The sequence below is a fragment of the Nycticebus coucang genome, chromosome 3 (assembly GCF_027406575.1).
Source record: "Nycticebus coucang isolate mNycCou1 chromosome 3, mNycCou1.pri, whole genome shotgun sequence".
Taxonomy (NCBI): domain Eukaryota; kingdom Metazoa; phylum Chordata; class Mammalia; order Primates; family Lorisidae; genus Nycticebus; species Nycticebus coucang.
In genome coordinates this window covers 8,502,652-8,522,696 of record NC_069782.1, presented here as the reverse complement: position 1 = coordinate 8,522,696, position 20,045 = coordinate 8,502,652, and the positions used below count along the sequence as shown (strand labels likewise).

Here is a 20,045-nt window from a genome sequence, read left to right as displayed (position 1 = left end):
TCATCACCTGTGAGCACAGCAGAGGTGACCAGGAAGGCTGGAGCTTGTTGAGCCAAGAAAGGGTGGGGTGAAATGACGATAGAGTTAGGTGACAAAGGGTTTTGAAAGTCATGATGAGGAGTTTGGTGTCTGTATGTTTTTCCAAGCGCCACAGGGTCTTTGCCAGGCTCCATGATGATCTGGGTGATCTTTACCTTCTGGTATTCATGCCTGTGGGTAGTCTGTTCTTACACTGAATAGGGCTAACCTGTGTAACCTATGGGATATTGAAGCAAGAATGGATTGTGATTTCTGATGCTAGGTCATAAAAGACATTGCAACTTCTGCTGCCCTCACTTAGACCACTTATTCTGGGGGAAGCCAGCCTGTTATATTGTGAGGACATCAAAGTATCCTTGTAGTAAGGCTCACTTGGAGAGGAATTGAGGCCTCTAGCCATAGCTGATAACCACCATATGAGTGTGCCACCTTGGAAGTAGATTCCCCAGCCCTAGAAAGGCCTTCAGATGACTTTAGCCCCTCAGACATCTGTATTTCATTCATAAATGTTCTGATATATGTCTCTGAAAGGCAGGGACTCTTTTAAAAAAGCTTAAGCTTAATAGAATTATCACATCTAAAAATCAATAATTTGGCTCGGTGCCTGTGGCTCAAGTGGCTAAGGCGCCAGCCACATACACCTGAGCTGGCAGGTTCAAATCCAGCCTGGGCCCACCAAACAACAATGACGGCTGCAACAAAAAAATAGCCGGGCGTTGTGGCAGGCGCCTGTAGTCCCAGCTACTTGGCAGGCGGAGGCAGGAGAATCGCTTGAGCCCGGGAGTTGGAGGTTGCTGTGGGCTGTGATGCCATGGCATTCTACCCAGGGTGACAGCTTGAGGCTTTGTCTCAAAAAAATAAATAAAAAAGAAAAATCAATAATTCCTTAATATTATAAAAAAAAAGTGTTCCAATTTTGTTAAAAAAAATCTGGGTTTTTTTTTTTAGTTTAGTTTGTTTGGATTCAGAATCCAAAATAAGGACCAATGCAGCGTTTGGTTAACAATTTCTAAGTCTTGGGTGGCGCCTGTGGCTCAGTGAGTAGGGTGCTGGCCCCATATACCGAGGGTGGCGGGTTCAAACCCAGCCCCAGCTGAACTGCAACCAAAAAATAGCCGGGTGTTGTGGCGGGCACCTGTAGTCCCAGCTGCTCAGGAGGCTGAGGCAGGAGAATGGTGGAAGCCCAAGAGCTAGAGGTTGCTGTGAGTCCTGTGACATCATGGCACTCTACTGAAGGCAGTAAAGTGAGACTGTCTCTACAAAAAAAAAAAAAACAATTTCTAAATCTATTTTTTTTTTTAATCTATAGGCTCCCCTCACTCTTTTTGCCTTCAGTTTATCTTAAAAGTAAACTTGGTAATTTGTCTTGTGTTTTCTTACACTCTGGATTTTGCTGACTGCATCCCTGTGAATGTTTAACATATTCTCCTACCTTGAATTTCACGTAAACTGGTAGTCCTATCCAGAGGCTTGCTCTAGTGTAGGTTCTTTTTATTGGACAAGAATGCTTTATAGAAGGTGGTATTCACTTCCATTAGGAGGCACCTAATAACCAGTTGTCTCATCTTATTCTGATATTATATTAACAACTATCGAAGAGCAATGCCTAGATATGGTTAATTTGTTATGGTTTGCCAAATGGTGATATTCTAATTCTGTCATTTGTCTTCACATTTAGCTAGAGAAATTTTCTCCTACCAACTCTGTGGTTAATCTGGGGTACTCTTCATTTAAGAAAGGCAGGTTAAAAGCTGGATTATTTTCCTTTACTTAGCAGTTTTCAAAATAATAAGTTGATTCCCCAGCATTCTCCTAAGGAGAACATGGAGGTTTTTTAAAATATATATATCATTATGAACTCACATTTTAGCATATTTGATAGATGTGACTCCATTGCATTGATTATTTTTACTGATCCTTAAATTAGTGGGAGGAGCCTATTCTAGTTAGCTTCTGAAGACTTTTTGTAACGTTCTTGCATTTTGACACCATGAGATGTCTAGGCTCATCTTGTGGCATTTTCTGCCCCAGCCCTGAATCAGTCATTTCTTCAGGGAGCTCTGGGTCTTTTGAGCAGGAAAGAATATACGGAGGCACATTTTGGATGCTTGGGTGTATATGACAGACTTTTTAGTAGCCACTTATCAAAATATCTGCAAAATTCAAAAAAGATCTCCTCTTACTTTGAATTTGACGGATAAAAATCCTGTCCTTTTCCTTAATCTGTGAACTTTGCAATGCTTTTTGTTTATTTGTTTGCAGGGAAATAGGAAAGTGAAGGCTTTAGCTAGAAAAACATAAACAACGCTGTAATTCTTTTAAATTTATGTCTTCTATCTGCCATACTTTAGTCATCATTTCCAGTAAAGAAAGGCGCTAATAATAATCTTTTCATATTTTCAGCTACATAAGCACCAGGCAGTGTTTAAAGATTATGACGACAGCATTTGTTTGATACATTTCTTAGGTCTCATTTTATCTCTAGATTTCCCCCTCCCTGTAGCATTTCCTCCCACAGACACATGTCATCTTGGCATTTTTAAGAGGGCATGGTATTTTGTTTGGGAAATTTTTGCTTTCTCATACTACCTTTAGCATATACTTCCTCACTAGTGAAAATTTTTAGTTTTGTGACAGGTATGTGGAATGTTTCTGGCTCTTTTGATGACAAAAAACTCACTTTATTATAGAGAGAGATAGAAATACACAATTAGAATGATTATATAAATTATAAATCAAGTTAAAGGGAAATGGAATTTTCTCCTTTGTGGGAAGACTGTGGAATGTAGATTTTTTTTTAAGAGTTGAGGTCTTACTGTATTGGCCAGGTGGGAGTACCAAGGTGTTCATGGTACAATCACAGTGCACGATAGTCTCAAACTCAAGTGGTTTTCCTGCTTCAGCCTCCTGAGTAGCTGGGGCTATAAGGCACAGAACTGAATGTGGCACTGTACCCAACTGGACTCTAGAATTATTTTTCAGTGTATAACAACTTTATCCTGCCCTCTTTCTCAGTGTTCAGACTCTAGTTCATCAATACATCACTCAAGATATAATAAGCTTTCTCTTCACTCAGTTATTCTTTTAAAAAATACCGAGCACCTGCTCTTAAATCAGGCATGGCAATAAAGAACTAAGCAAAATGTGTGCCAAACTGACCATCACAGGACTTTTATTTAATAGGAGAAGGGCAGTGAAGCAATCACATACATACATACATATTTAACTCCAAACCCTGATAAGCACCTTTTAGGAAAAATATAGGCCACTGGGTTTTTTTTTTTTTTTTTTTTTTTTATTGTTGGGGATTCATTGAGGGTACAATAAGCCAGTTACACTGATTGCAATTGTTAGGTAAAGTCCCTCTTGCAATCACTGGCCACTGGGTTTTTGAACTGGTGCGTGTCAAGAGGTACCTATAGAGGCATCAAAATAATAAATAATACCTGGCTAAAATAATAACCAGGTATGTTTGAAAAAGAACCATTTTATTGATTTAGCCATTCCACAATGTATACATATTTCAAAACAACAGGTTGGGCATGATAAATACATACAGTTTTTGTCAATTAAAGAAATAAGTAAGACTGTGAAAAAGAAAAAGAACCATTTCAGAAATGAAGAACACTATTATTGAACTTAGTAGTTAGTTGACAAGTTAAAACAGCACATGAGACATAAATGAAGAGGAACTTTAATGGACTAGAAGACAGAACTAAAGAAATCATTTTCCTTTTCTTTAAAATAGGACAACAGTTGTATCTACCTTGTGGAATGTTTTAATAAGTAGGAGAGCTATTACTTGTAAAGCATTGTGACTGGCATAGAGTATGTATTTTGTAAATGCTAGCAGTTAGTACCATTACCATATTTTATTGTATTTAAGATGCAATCAGTCATAAGACATAGCATTTTTTTTTTTTTTGAGACAGAGTCTCATTATGTCGCCCTCAGTAGAGTGCTGTGGCCTCACAGCTCACAGCAACTTCAAACTCTTGGGCTCAAGTGATTCTCTTGCTTCAGCCTCTCACATAGCTGGGACTAAAGGCGCCTGCCACAATGCCTGCCTATTTTTTCTGTTGTTGTTGTTTAGCAGGCCTGGGTTGGGTTCGAACCCACCAGTCCTGGTGCATGTGGCCAGTGCCCTAACCACTGAGCTATGGGCACTAAGCCCGACATACCATTATTTTATGTTTCACTAAGAAAGAAAGAATGCTCCCCATTATTTGTAAGATGTAAGATGACATTAATTATAAAGTCTGTCTGGATTTCAGAGATGTTAATGTGTACAGAAAAAAAATTGTGCATCTCAAAATGGAGCAAATACTCAAGCTTAGGAGAAATACTATATAGAAAATATATGAAAATTAATAACAAATAGTTTTAAGGAGAAGTAGATGAAAGTACTCTGAAGCAAGGATTTAAATATGCAGTATCCATGGCTGGAGAGTTTTATATATAAAATATTAAAGTTAAAAACAGCTGTTCTATTTCTTCGGAAATGAATGTGGACTACGTTTGAACTGCCCTTGAGTTGGATTAAAATTTTCCAGTGGCTGTTAACTTAAACAAAAAGTGTTCTTTAACATCATATTGGTAAGCACGAGCTTGTGGAAAGTCCAGATGTTGAATGTTGAACATGTTTGATAAAACAGAAGTTTAATATGCAGCTGGAATAGTAGCATTCTTCTGCAGGTGCCTTTTGAAATGTTTTCCGTTTTCTTTTCCACTTGGTTTTGATAACCACTTTCATGTAGTTGAGAGGAGATTTTTGCTAATTTTGTATGAGCTTGGATGTTGATCTGTTTTACTTGGTCTTACTGCTAATGATACTGTAAAATGTGCCGGAGCATATAAGTATCAACACTCTTTCTAAAAAACATTTTGATTTGGTTAGATCGTCTCAGATCATTATTGAGTTAGCTAAAGTGCTGTCATGTAACGTTACCGTACACACCAGAAATCTTTACAATTATATTACCACAAAGAAGATGACTTCTCATTTAGTTATTAGGAAACATTTTTGTTCTTGGATAATTATAGCAACCTCATAACTCTTATTTCTACCTCTATTTGCATTTATCAGGAAAAAATTAGGCTACTTGCTAATTTGGGAGAAGCAAAATCCAACTTTGCTTCTCCCAAGTAGACATTTATTTTCTCTCACACACCAGAAAAATTGGGGAATAAGTAGTCCAAGGCTGGTGCAGTCGGTAGTCAGTACATTGTTGTTAATGTCTCAGATTACTTTGATTCATCCTTAACGGTGGCAAGGTCATTTTTTTGCTTCCCTTTCAACACGACTCCACCTCCCAGGTTACAAATGTGTACCTCACCTAATGATTGGGCAGAGTTGTGACATGTGGCACATCTATTAATAAGAATAATTGGAGCCATGTGTGATGGCTTATGCCTGTCTGAGAGGCCAAGGTGGAAGTATCACTTGAGCTTAGGAGTTTGAGACCAGCATGAGCAAGAGTGAGACCCCTGTCTCTACTAAAAATAGAGAAACTAGCTAGGCATCATGGAGTGCGCCTGTAGACTGAGCTACTCAGGAAGCTGAGGTAGGAGGCTCACTTAAACCCAAGAGTTTGAGGTTGCTGTGAGCTAGGCTGAGGCCAGGACATTCTAGCCCAGGAGTCCTCAAACTACAGCCCACGGGCCACATGCGGCGGTGTGATTGTATTCCCCCCCACCCTTTTTTTTTTTTACTTCAAAATAAGATGTGCAGTGTGCATAGGAATTAGTTCATAGTTTTCTAAACTATAGTCCGGCCCTCCAACGGTCTGAGGGACAGTGAACTGGCCCCCTGTTTAAAAAGTTTGAGGACCCCTGCTAAGGGAACAGAGTGAGACTTTGTCTCAAAACAAACAAACAAAAGGAACAATTGGGAAGTATCACTTTCTAGCTGAGTCCAGGGTTACCCCTAGGTAGACCTAGATTCAATAGGAAGTATAGGCAACTATCAGTTTCGGTCATGTGCCCCTTTATTATGTGATATATTTCCTGATATATATCATATAGTAAAGGGGCCCAAATATGTTTCCTGATGTATATGCTTTATCAATTTAGCAAACATTTACTACGTTCCTGCTCTGCGCCAGGCACTGTGAATACAAAGATGAGTAAGATACCCCTTTGATAAGGGATTTTCTACTTCACAAACTTTCAGTTCTTTACAATTCATAAAAAGGAATCATTATATAAAAGAGATGCACATTTTAACTTTTGATCAGTGTTAATATCGTGCCACAGTAAGGCAGTTTGTGTCCCACCGTCAGTATGTTACAGTGCCTGTGTCTCCACATCTTTGCATACTCAATCTTCATCAGTTTGACAGATGATTAAAAAAACATAAAATTGTTCCTAATCGTGTAGTAAAATGTATTAGTTATTTTTGTCTTTAGTGTGGATTTATCATGCTTTTAGGAAGACTTTCCCTAATTCAAGATTATAAAAAATGTTTTTATCCATGATTTCATCTGCTACTATAATTTCTTTTATTTATTTATTTTTTTTGGAGACAGAGTCGTATTATGTTGCCCTTAGTAGAGTGCCGTGGTGTCACAGCTTGCAGCAACCTCAAATTCTTGGGCTTAAGCGATTCTCTTGCCTCAGCCTCCTAGGAAGCTGGGACTACAGGCGCCTGCCACAACACCCGGCTACTTTGTTGTTGTTGTTGTCATTGTTGTTTAGGAGGCCTGGGTCGGGTTTGAGCCCGCCAGCCCTGGTGTATGTGGCTGGCACCGTAACCACTGAACTACAGGTGCCGACCCTCCTTTTTTTTTTAATTGAATTGTTTGGTTTACTGTAATTTTATTTTGATGAATGGGGTAAGATACATGAAGTAAGGAATATAGCTTCCTTCTCTCCATTCCCACAATTACTCGCCAGTTATTCCAAAGTCATTTGTTGAATAATTCTTTTCTCCCCTGATTTGAAGCCCCTATAATTTCCCACATATAATACATATCTTTTCCCCTTAACTGCCTAAAGCCCAGACCATAAAACCACAACATTAGTACAGTTGGCCTTCCATTAGTTGGCCTTCCATGAATTCCACATTAATGGATTTTTTTTTTTTAGACAGAGTCTCAAGCTGTCACCCTGGGTAGAGTGCCGTGGCATCACAGCTCACAGCAACCTTAAACTCTTGGGCTTAAGCGATTCTCTTGCATCAGCCTCCCAAGTAGCTGGGACTACAGGCACCCACCACGATACCCAGCTATTTTTAGAGACGAGGTCTTGCTCTGGCTCAGGCTGGTCTTGAACCTGTGAGCTCAGGCAATCCACCTGTCTCGGCCTCCCAGCTGGACAATTATCTTATATTGGAGAGAGACTAGAAGATTGAACGTAAGCCAGGTAGAGATTTGTGGTATCAGAAGTCAATGAGATAGGTTTACAGAAGAGTTCTTTTTGATAGGTTGGGTTGGAGGTTGAAGGGACATTGTGGAGGAAATTCTCAACAGGTTCCTAAATTTTCTCCTCATCTTGGCCCATTTCTTCCTTTTTTACTAATTCCCAAGCTTTAACATAGATCAGAATCACCTAGAGGGCTTGTTAACAGCACATTGCTGCCCCTGCCCCACCCCCAGAGGTTCTGGTTCTGTAGATCTGGGATGAGGTCTGAGAATTTGCATTTCTGTTGGATCCCAGGTGATGCTGTTGCAACTGGTCTGGGGTCTGCACTTTGAGTACTGCTGCTCCTGGCCAGATCCTCCTCCCTCCCATCTTAGATTATGACAATGGTCTCTAGTTTGGTGTCTTTCTTTTTTCCTACCCTTAAATGCCTCTTGACACAGACTAGGACTGTAGTGGTGAGAGTAGAAGTGGAGAGAAAGGGAAAAAATTGAAATTTGAATTTCAAAAGGATTAACAGGGCTTTGGAGACTTGTGTAGGTGTGAGGGAGGGAGGACAGGAAGTAAAAGAGGCATTTTCTAAACATCAACACCAGATTTATTCTTTCAAAAACACTTTTTTCATCTTGTTGCCCTATTCAAGAACCTGCAGTGATATAAATCTTAAATGAGGTTTATTTAAATAAAATACACTTTGCATTGAACCAGTGTGGTTTCTCCTGTTTTGTCTAAGTCAGATCTCATTATGACAGATGACTTTGCAAGTAGATCTCTACATTACCAAATACTTCATGTCCAAGCCAGTGACCTACTTTAAGCAGTACCCAGTTTAACAATTCCAGTTCAGCAAACTAATTTGGATAGCATTTTAGGACTTCTAGAATGTAATCTGTAGTACTATAGTACATTTGCATAAAAGAACTGTTAATTTCTAAGCTTAAACCCTGTTTAGAAATCCTGTTTGTTATATGTATTATCATTTTTTTTTTAATCTTATTATGTACTGTGCTTTCTATATTTACCTTTTTCTTATGTTTGCCGTTTGGACAAAAAACAAAGAAGGGACATTTTGCCAGATATTCATGTTTACAATTATAAATGCAGATGAGAACAAAGTATGTATTTGTACAGGTGGGATGAAATAAACAAATGGTGATGGAAGCTTGCTTATCAAGATCATTGTTGTTCCTGCACTGGAAAATAAGTATAGAAAAAGCAGTTTGGGTTTTGAAGATGTTTACTATTTGACATTTTACTTTTTTATTTTAAAAAACTGACTTCTTGGGTGGCACCTGTGGCTCAGTGGGTAGGGCGCCGGCCCCATATACCAAGGGTGGCGGGTTTGAACCCGGTCCTGGCCAGCTAAAACAGCAGTGGCAACTGCAACAAAAATAGCCGGGCCTTGTGGCAGGTGCTTGTAGTCCCAGCAACTCGGGAGTTTGAGGCAAGAGAATCGCCCTATCCCAAGAGCTGTAGGTTGCTATGAGCTGTGATGCCATAGCATTCTACTGAGGGTGACAAAGTAAGACTCTGTCTCAAAAAAACAAAACAAAACTGACTTCTTGTTATTTGGACCTATGTGTGTGGATGAGATTTTAAACATTTGAAAATTAAAGCTAGCTGTTAAAGAGTGCCAAATATTTGCATTTTTAAAGAAAAGCTTTATTGGGATATAACTTACATAACATAAAATTCAACCACTAAACATGGTAAATTTACGCAGTTGTATAATCATCATCCCAGCCCAGTTTTAAAACATTTGAAGAGATCCTGCTTCCCCTTTGTGTCAATCTCTATTCTCATTCCATGTTCCAGGTAATCCCTAAAAATGAAATCATACAATATGTAGTCTTTCAAATCTGGCTGCTTTCACTGAGCACAATCTTTTAGCGATTCATCCATGTTGCAGCAAGCATCATTAGTTCGTTCTTTTTTATTGCTGAGTAGTTTTCTACTGGGTGGATGTTGTTAATGCCATAGTTTATCTGTGCACTAGTTGATGGATATTTGGGTTCATTCTACTTTTTGACTATTACTTTTTTTTTTAATTTAAGAGATGGAGTCTTAGCGGTGCCTGTGGCTCAGTGGGTAGGGTGCCAGCCACGTACATCGAGGCTGGTGGGTTTGAACCCAGCCCGGGCCAGCTAACGCAACAATGACAATTGCAACAACAACAAAAAATAGCTGGGCACTGTGGCGGGCCCTATAGTCCCAGCTACCTGGGAGGCGGAGGCAAAAGAATCACATAAGCCCAGGAGTCTGAGATTGCTGTGAGCTGTGATGCCACCACATTCTACTCACGGCGACAGCTTGAAACTCTGCCTCAAAAAAAAAAAAAAAAAAAAAAAAAAAGAGAGAGAGAGAGAGAGAGATGGGGTCTTGCTGTGTTCCCCAGGCTGGAGTGCAGTGGCTGTTTATAGGTGTGATCTTTGTACACTGTCACCTCAAACTACTGGGCTCAAAGTGACTCTGCCACCTCAGCCTCCTGAGTACTAGAACTATAAGTGTGTGCCTCCACTTCTAGCAATGCTGCTTTTGTGAATATTCATATACAGAAATACTTGTTTTGATATTACATAAATTATTGGTAATGAAATGGGAACTATTTTAAAAGTGAGTATTGGAGAATTTCATTGCAAAATATATCCATTTTATGTTTTAGAAATTGGATCTTGCTCTGTTGCCCAGGTTGGAGAGAGTACCGTGGAACCATGAACTCCTGGGCTCAAACCATCCTAATTCCTCAGCCTCCCAAGTAGCTGGGATTACAGGTATAAGCTACCATGCCTGGCTAATTTTTTCTTTTTTTCTTTCTTTGTTTTCTTGGGCTCAAGAGATTCTTCTGCCTCAGCCTCCCAACTAGTTGGGACTACAGGCACCTGCCTCAATACCCTGCTAGCTTTTCTATTTCTAGTAGAGACAGGGTCTCACTCTTGCTCAAGCTGGCCTTGAAGTCCTGAGCTCAAGCAGTCCACCTGCCTCGACCTTCCAAAGTTCTGGATTACAGACTTGAACCACCATTCCTGGCAATTTTTTGATTTTTTTTTTATAGTCTCACTATGTTGTTCAGGCTGGTCTCAAACTCCTGGCCACAAACAGTCTTTTCATTTTAGCCTGCAAGTAGGTGGGATTACAGGTGTGAGCCACTTTGCTTGGCATAAAATATTTATTTATTTATTTATTTTGAGACAGAGTCTCACTTTGTCGCCCTGGGTAGAGTACTGTGGTGTCACAGCTCACAGCAACCTCAAATTCTTGGGCTTAAGTGATTCTCTTGCCCCAGCCTCCCAAGTAGCTGGGACTACAGGCTCCCACCACAACGCCTGGCTATTGCCCGGCTATTTTTTTGGTTGTAGTTGTCATTATTGTTTGGCATACCCAGGCTGGATTTGAACCCACCAGTTCTGGTGTATGTGGCCAGTGCCCTTTCCACTGAGCTACAAGCGCCGAGCCCATAAAATGTTTTTAACCAAAAAATGAAAATCTTATGTTAGACCAATTATATCAGATTATAATTTACATTATGTTATTTCTTTATTATCCCTTGAAGCCCCTTCTAGAATTATAATTCAGCAATAATTCTGTTGTTTTATTAAGGCAATAAAACCTCATTTAGTAGGTTTTTACACTTGATTTTTTTTTTTGTCATCGTCATTTGAGCCTTACAGTAGCCTCAGGAAAAGGGAATAGGACTGGTAATGTTACCCTCATTTGTTGCTATCCAGAGGGAATCTACATCTGTATTCTCAGGTAATTGCTATAGGAATCCCATCAGGACTATACTGGCGTTTTGTGGTATACACATATTACAGGGTGGCACCAGAGGACTACTCCTATATGTGATAGATCCAAGTTTGGAGTCAGCTTATTCATTTGACAAATATTCAGTGAGCATCTACTACATGCTAGGCACTGTGCTAGATGTTGGGAGATTGAACTGTGAAGGATTTAGTACCTGATCTCAAGGAATTGGAGCCCAGAAGAAGAGTATCTTGTGGGATAGAGAGGGGGAGGGTAGGAGGTTACTACCAGATTATATTATTAATAATAATAATGATAATAGCTAATACTTACCTGGTATTTACTATGTCCCAAGTACATTCCAAGTACTTTACATATGTTTGCTCATTTAATCTTCACTATATATACCTTTAGGCAAATAATATTTTTATCTTGTTTTACCAGTGAGTAAACTATGGACTAAGTAGAGGTGGTACCTTGGCTAACAATACACAGCTAGTAAATGGCAGCTGTAGATTTGAAGCAGGCAGTCTGACTGAATCTGTGACTGCTAGAAAGGATTTTCATACAAGAGACACCCAGGCTGTGTCTTGAGTGACAGGTTGTAGTTAGTCTGGTAGAAGAGTGATTGGGATATGTCTACACAGTTTTCTAGACAGAGAAATGTAGTATCATCCTTTGGTGAATATGTGCACAAATTCTGCTGGAGACTAGAAGTGGAAGAGTGGAATTGCTGGGTCATGGGGTATATGTCTGTCTTTAGAAGAATAATACCAAACTGTTCTCCAAAGTAGATGTAACAGTTTATATTCATATAAGTATTGTATGAGAATTTCTGTCATTGCATATCCTTGCTAAGATTTGATATTATCAGATTTTCAAATTTTTAGCCATTCTGGTATATAATGGGTGTATCATTATCATTTTTGTTTGTACTCTCTCATTTACTGTTGAAACTAAACTCCTTTTCATATGTTTCTTGGCCACTTTGATAATTTTGGATTTTTTTCTTTTGTTTGGAGACATGTTTCATCTATCCTCTTGGCCCTTTTTCTTTTGGGTTATCTGCTCCCCCTCCCCCCCTTTAGACTTGTTAGAACACTTTTGAATATGAGCCCTTTGTTGATTTTTTTGTTGCTTTTCATTTTCTTGAGGGTGCTTTTTTTTTTTTTTTTTTTTTTGTGGTTTTTGGCCGGGGCTGGGTTTGAACCCGCCACCTCCGGCATATGGGACCAGTGCCCTACTCCTTGAGCCACAGGCGCCGCCGAGGGTGCTTTTTGAGGAACAAACATTGTCAGTTTTCAGGTAGTCATATTTGTCTTTTTAAATAATAGGTAATTTTTTGTTCTGTTTGAGAAATCTTTCCCTACCCCCAGGTTATAACAGCGTTACCCCATGTTGTCTTCTAAAAGCTTTATTATTTATCTTTTACATTTAGATATACAGTTCACCTGGAGTTGATTTTTGTATATGGTAATTCTTGTTCGTGCTCCTTTGCCTTTAAGATTTTTAAAATATTTTGTACAGATTTTCTGGCTGTCCTCAGCAGGATTTGTTGGTCTGAATTACCTAGTTTACCATTCCCAGAAAAAGAAATCTCTTTGAAAGTTTTAGTTTCACTTTGACTTAAAAATAAACTGTTCTTGTAAGAGAACCTTAATGAATATGTTTACTAAAAATATAAAAATAAAAAAGGACTAAAAAACTATACAGATTTATGGCTGGGTTTTCTTTTTTTGATTTTTTTTTTTTTAATTTAAGAGACCAAAAATAAGCTTCTCTTTCCTCTGTGCTTCTGTCAACTATAAATACTGTTAGGTACCTTAAAGCTTGCCACATAAAATGAATATGGTTGTACTTATTGCAGGATAATTTCAGAACATTAATCACGGGAAAATTTTAAATTAAAAAAATACACACTCTCAAATTTTGACAGTTTAACTGTGGTTGTGGCCACTCCTCTTTCTCTGTTTATCCATAAATTTAAACCTCTTTTTTGGCCAGAGATGGACTGTATGCAAACCATATCCAGAATGCTTTTAGTTTGTGCCACAAAATATGAAGAAAATGTTTTCAGTTTATGGCAACTAGATCCATGACATATGATGCTCCAGGAACTGTTTTTACAGTGCGCAAGATGCACAGGAACAGAATAGCAATCTCACATGATTGTTGGCAAGGAAAACCTGGCTACGTGGCTGATGTTAAATTTGCTTTTTAAGACAGCCAGATCAAGAAATGTCTAAAGACTTTGAGGCTGCAGCAGGGAGATGATTTTACAGTTAGTAAACACAGCCTTGGGAAGCCGTGGCAAGGCAGTTTCTGGTGAGCCATTTACAGCTTCTCTTCTAGCAGAAGAGTACAGTGGAGGCTCAGGGAAAGGAAAACCTGACATGGCCTCTAGGCAATGTTGCCCAGGGCAATAGAGTCTCCCCAAAGGCACTGCTGTCAACACAACCCTGCCTAGCCCCACCTTGTCTCTGAGATTCTCTCTGTCTCTTTGATTCACCAGGGAGGACAGCATGGTTGTAGATGAGCTGTTAAGAGTAGGAGTTTGCTAAAATGACTTCTTTACCTTTGAGTAGATCTTCAGCTGAACTGAATTTTAAAATTAAAAAAAAAAAAAAGAGTGGGGATTTGCATCCTTGAACGTTAGGGCTTAGGAGCCACATGCTTCCTTCTTGCCCAGCTCTTGTTTAAACTATTTTCTTTATCCTTTTTTTTTTTTTTTTTTTTTTTTAAAGACTGGTTCCCAGGCCAGGTATAGTGGCTCACATCTGTAAGCCCAGCATTCTGGGAGGCTAAGGCAGGAAGAAATCCTTTGAGCTCAGGAGTTCAAGGCCAGCTTGAGCAAGAGCTGGACACCCTCAAGCCCACCCCTGTCTCTACTAAAAGTAGAAAAATTAGCCAGGCATAGTGGCTAATTCCCAGCTCCTCTGGAGGCTGATGCAGGAGGATCACTTGAGCCCAGGAGTTTGAGGTTGCTGTGAGTTAGGGTGATACCATGGTACTTTACCAAGGACGACAAAGTAAGATTCTTTCTCTTTCTCAAAAAAAAAAAAAAAACCCCAAAACAAAAAACAAACGAAAAAATCAGAGCGGTTCCCAGAGTGTGGTCTGAGGATTAACCCCACCAACCCATCCAGAGTTTTTCAGGAGGTCTCAACTATTTTAATAACATTAAGATCCTCTATGCAGGGGCTGCACCTGTGGCTCAAAGGGGTAGGGGGCCGGCCCCATATGCTGGAGGTAGCGGGTTCAAACCCAGCCCTGGCCAAAAATTGCAAAAAAAAAAAGATCCTCTATGCCTATTTAATTCATTCTCTTGTGAGTGTACAGTAGAGATTTCCAGAGGCTACATGATATGTAGCACTAAAAAAGATTGAATGCAAAAGCAGATATTAGGGTACAGCAGTGATCTCTTAAGCTAAACATTAAAGATTCTTGCAAAAATGTAACAGTGACGGCCGGGCAAGGTGGCTCACACTTGTAATCCCAGCACTTGGGAGGCCGAGGCTGGTGGTTTGCCTGAGCTCAGAGGTTAGAGACCAGCCTGAGCCAGAGTAAGACCTCGTCTTGAAAAATAGCTGGGCATTGTGGCAGGCACCTGTCATCCCAGCTACTTGGGAGGCTGATACAAGAGAATCACTTAAGCCCAAGAGTTTGAGGTTGCTGTGAGCTGTGATGCCACGACTATTCTACTGAGGGGTGGCAAAATGAGACTCTATCTCAAAAAAATGAAAAATGTAACAGTGGCACTTTTCCTCACAGTTTTTAATCTTTTAAAATGTTCTTAATTTAAAAAGGTGATACTTTATTATTGATATTTTAAAATGAACTAAAATTTTAAATGTTTCATAGTTTTTATTTTTAGGATGGCAGATATTGTTAATTATAACTAACACAAACACAAGTTCTTTGAGGTCCTCTATAATTTTAAAGAATGTGAAGGGATCCCGAGACAAAAATGTTTGAGAATCACTGCTTTAAATCCTGTCAGTTCCAGTTGGAATGCCTTCAGTTCTATCTGAAGCCAGCACAGATTTTTTGGCCGAGAGTTTTCTCTGTGTTTTCTGAGCTGCTGTGCTGGACTGCTTAGTGCTTAGTTTTCTTCTCCTTATCTAGAAGCCCCCGAAGACAGGGATATTTAATAATTTTTTTTGAGACTTCCAGGATATATCTTACTGGCACAACAAAATAAATGATTATTCATATTATTGCTACCTTCATTATTAATGTTCAGCTCATTGGTTTATTGGAGAAGCAATATTTATCTAAAAATTTGTGAACAACCTTTATTTTCTTTTCTTTTGGAGACAGAATCTCACTCTGTCACCCTGGGCAAAGTGCCGTGGCATCATAGCTCACAGCAACCTCAAACAGTTGGGCTCAAGGGGTCCTCTTGCCTCAGCCTCCCCAGTAGCTGGGACTACATGCACCTATCAGGACACCTAGCTAATTTTTTTCTATTTTTAGTAGAGATAGGGTCTTGCTCTTGTTTAAGCTGGTCTCCATCTCCTTAACTCAGGCCATCCACCTGCCTCAGTCTCCCAGAGTACTAGGATTATAGGCGTGAGCCACCACGCCTGCCCAAGGGTGCTGCTTTTCAGTTAGTAACAGCATATTAAGGTAGTGTGCGACCTGCCCGAGGTCCCTAGACTTCCCAGTAGAAGCAGCAAAGGAAACTTTGGGGGTGATGGCAGGACCCCAGCACAAAAATGTCAAATTTATTCTTGTATCTTATATCAAGGACGGTTGCCTAAGAAAAACAAACTCTAAAACAGGAAATGATTAGAAAGACACATGCCCTACCTTGGGCTACTGTAATTTGCTCAACTATTTTATGCCCTCCAGCATAGCTGATAATTTGCCAATTCTTTATCAGAAAGGAATTGAGAAAGTAAGACTGTCTTCTGAAAATGTAAACACAACTGCAAATCATTTGGAGGTGGGGACGGGAATGGTAGGGAGTAAGGACGGTAGGGTACAGAAACAGCAGAAGCAGCTACAAGAAGCAGAAACAAGAAATTCAACCCATCCAGTTTTGCTGAATGCTTACTAAGTGCATGGCACCACATTCAGGAGTTTTCGCAGCAAGCACCTACAGGCAGGTTTTATTGCAACATGATGGTGATACAGTGGTAAATCAGATTTAGACCTTCAGGAAGCTTATAATCTAGTAGTGTGCACACTCACACAGACAAGCCTAGTGGAAATGTGTACCAAGTACAGTTGCCAGCTCAGAAGAAGGGTCCATCCAGATCACCTGTAAAAAGAGGGAATCAAGAAAGATTTCACAGGATGGGTTTCCTGAAGCCTGCATCTTGAAAGTTGTAAAGAAATTTGTCCTGGAAGTGGGAAGCAGCTGCGGTAGAAACAGCATGTACAAAGACACACGAGGCCATGAGGTGCTCAAGGGAAACTGAAGCAATTTGGTTTTGTAAGATGAAGGCTGACAGGTAAGCAGGTACCAGGTCTTGTATACCACTAACAATAGGAGTTGGATTTTATCTGGAAAGTGGATGAAAGAGATTGCAAAGGCCCTTTTCTTTTCTCTCTTTTTTAGAGACAGGGTCTCACTCTGTCTCCTGGGCTAGAATGCTGTGGCCCAAACTCTTGGGCTCAAGCAATACTTGTGCCTCACTTTCCTGTGCTACTTTTTTTTTTTTATTTTTAGTAGAGATGGGGTCTCGCTTTTGCTCAGACTGGTCTTGAACTTTAAGCTTAAGTAATCCTTCCACCTTGGTCTCCCAGAGTGCTAGGATTACAGGCATGAGCCACCTTGCCCGGCCTGGAGATCAGAATTGACAGAGTTTGGTGAGAGGAAGGAGCTGCTGATGTTCTAAAATTTCAGATTTGAATGGGATGACAGTATTCCCAAGTGACAAGAAAAAGAACACAAGTATAATATGATTGCACTACTGAACACTAGCCTGGGTAAAAAAGCAAGATCCTATCGGGGAGAGAGAAGGTTTACTATAGGTTTTAATGTTTTTTCAGAAAGTGTTTCAGTTCATGTTCCTTCTTTTTCTTTTCTTCTTCTTTTTTTTTTTTTTTTTTTGGCCGGGGCTGGGTTTGAACCCACCACCTCCAGCATATGGGGCCAGAGGTGGCGGGTTCAAACCCAGCCCCGGCCACAGGTACCACCAAACGATTCTTTTTTTTTTGGCCGGGGCTGGGTTTGAACCTGCCACCTCTGGCATATGGGGCCAGCGCCTTACTCCTTTGAGCCACAGATGCTGCCATTTTTTTTTTTAAACAAAGAGACAAGGTCTCACTCTGTTGCCCAGGTTGGAGTGCAGGGGTGCAATCATAGCTCACTGCAGCCTTAAACTCCTGGGCTCAAGCGATCCTCCCACCTCAGCCTCCCAAGTGGATGGGACTACAGGCATGTGCCACTGCAACCTGGCTTTAGTTCATATTCTTAATAACCACTTGCCTTTCATTTAAACTTTTTTTCTTTGAGACAGAGTGTCACTATGTCACCCTCAGTAGAGTGCTGTGACGTCACAGCTCTTAGCAACCTCCAACTTGTGGGCTTAAGCAATTCTCTTGCCCAGCCTCCTGAGTAGCTGGGAACTATAGGCACCCGCCATAACGCCCTTTTTTGGTTGTAGTTATCATTGTTGTTTGGTAGGCCTGGACTGGGTTTGAACCTGCCAGCTCCGGTGTTATGTGGCTGGTGCCCTAGCCACTGAGCTATAGGCGCCGAGCCAAAACTTTTAAAGAACTCTGTAAGGAAGGGTTCCTGTTACTATTACCAAGTGTTGGATGAGGAAGCTGTGGCCTACAAGGTCAGGCCAAGGGCCCAGAGACAATCGCCAGTGAGTGAGCGGCTGGATTTCCACCAAGCTGCCCATGCTGCTGCCTTCCGTGGCATCTTAGCTGTGAGCATGTGGCTCATTGTGATTTTTCTCTTTTTTCAGGATTTTGGTTTTTTGTACTGAATGTAACCTAGACTCATCTTCACGGGCTCGTGTTGCCCCAGGATACTGTCAAAGGTAAGTTTTTAAAATGTACATCTACCATGTATATGTACTGGCAATTAAATTATCATGGTAGAATTCTCGTCTTACCAAGAAGAAAAGTACTTTCTGACACTGTTGCTCCTTTCCTGAGATCTTACAGAAATAGATGTTTAAAGTGGCCAACACATCAGTCCCTTGCATTTCTGTTGTATGTTAGGTCCCTTTGAATGCACTGGTATTTAGACTAATAACTGACATTTGGTGCCATGAGGCACCAAATGGAAAGCTAGATCTTAGTTATGAAGATTAGCAGTTTCTGTTTTTTTGTGAGTTTATTTCCAGCTTCCTTGCCTCTCGTGGCTCCTTTGTGTCGGTCAGTAGTCCCCATTAGCTTTCTGAATGATGGATTTACTCAAGTCATGCCTTTGCTTAAACAGTTCCCATGATGCCCAGGTACTACAGATGCTGTCCTTCAAAAATTTATTTCCAGGGCAGCGCCTGTGGCTCAGTCGGTAAGGCGCTGACCCCATATACCGAGGGTGGCAGGTTCAAACCTGGCCCCGGCCAAACTGCAACCAAAAAATAGCCGGGTGTTGTGGCGGGCGCCTGTGGTCCCAGCTACTTGGGAGGCTGAGGCAAGAGAATCGCTTAAGCCCAGGAGTTGGAGGTTGCTGTGAGCTGTGTGAGGCCACGGCACTCTACTGAGGGCCATAAAGTGAGACTCTGTCTCTACAAAAAAAAAAAAAAAAAAAATGTATTTCCAATCTCCATTTCTTTTTTTTTTTCTTTTTCAACTTTAAGTCTTTTTTAAAAATCTTTTTCTTTGTTTTTTTGAAACAGAGTCTTACTTTGTCACCCTTAGTAGAGCGCTGTGGCATCACAGCTCACAGCAACCTCCAACTCCTAGGCTTAGGTGATTCGCTTGCCTCAGACTCCCGAGTAGCTGGGACTACAGGCACCCGCCACAATGCCCAGCTATTTTTTTTTTTGTTGTTGTTTCAGTTTGGCTGGGGCCAGGTTTGAACCTGCCACCCTGGGCATATAGGGCTAGTGCCCTACCCACTGAGCCACAGGTGCCGCCTGTCAACTTTAAGTCTTTCTGATTTTCTAGCTATATATTAATAGTTTTTTGGTCATGGCCTTGTGTCTTGGTTGATGCTTTCCTCTTTGCTTAGAGTTTGGAAGAGGGGAGGAAATATAACTCTCTTCGTTTCTGTATTTTTCCTGTTGTCCCCTCCTCCCAGACTCTCTTGGCAGAATTCCTTTTTTATCTGTGTTCTAAGAACACCTGTTGTTATTATAATAATAAATTATTTATTATTTTATATTACAGTTATTTGTATCTGTCTCCTTTACTAGTCTGTAAAAACCCTTTGAGACTCCTTAGAAAGGAACTAAGCTTTTTTTTTTTTTTCAGAGTCTCATTCTGCACCCTTTGTAGAGTGCTGTGGCTTCATAGCTCACAGTAACCTCAAACTCCGGGACTCAAGCAATCCTCTTGCCTCAGCCTCCCAGGTAGCTGTTTTCTTAGAGATGGGGTCTTAATCTTGCTTTAGTTGGTCTCGAACTCCTGAACTCAAGCATTCCACCTGCCTAAGCCTCCCAGAGTGCTAGGATTACAGGCATGAGCCACTGCACCCGGCTGAACTAACCTATTTTTAATGCCAGTGGGCTGCTCCTAGACAACTTGTAAAGAGCTTTATGTAGTTTGTTTGATCCTTCTAATTTCTCCTGCTCAATTTTATGGGTGAAGATACTGGGGATTAGAAAGTTAAGTAACTTGCCCACAGTCACAGCTAATAACGGATAAAGAAGAATGATTTCTATTCCATCAAAGCCTCAGCTCATTCTAGTTCCCTAAGCTAGCCTAGGACCATCTGGCATGTGCTAGAGACACAGTAAATGTGTACTGAATTGATATCTATTATATTTTAAATA

At 40.4% G+C, this 20,045-nt stretch overlaps 1 protein-coding gene across 5 annotated transcripts in view; it reads left to right on the top strand.

Annotated features, from left to right (window-relative positions):
• The window catches only part of TNRC6B (trinucleotide repeat containing adaptor 6B), a 259,143-nt gene that overhangs the window by 34,669 nt on the left and 204,429 nt on the right, over window positions 1–20,045 (top strand). For 3 of the 5 annotated variants that reach the window (XM_053582663.1, XM_053582659.1, XM_053582666.1), the window contains exon 2: window positions 18,066–18,140. The exons of 1 other annotated variant lie outside the window; for it this stretch is intronic. The gene's annotated coding sequence lies outside the window, so the exon portion shown is untranslated. Of the gene's footprint in view, window positions 1–18,065; window positions 18,141–19,524; window positions 19,623–20,045 lie in introns of all 5 variants that reach the window. One more of the 5 variants, XM_053582660.1, reaches the window with a different exon arrangement.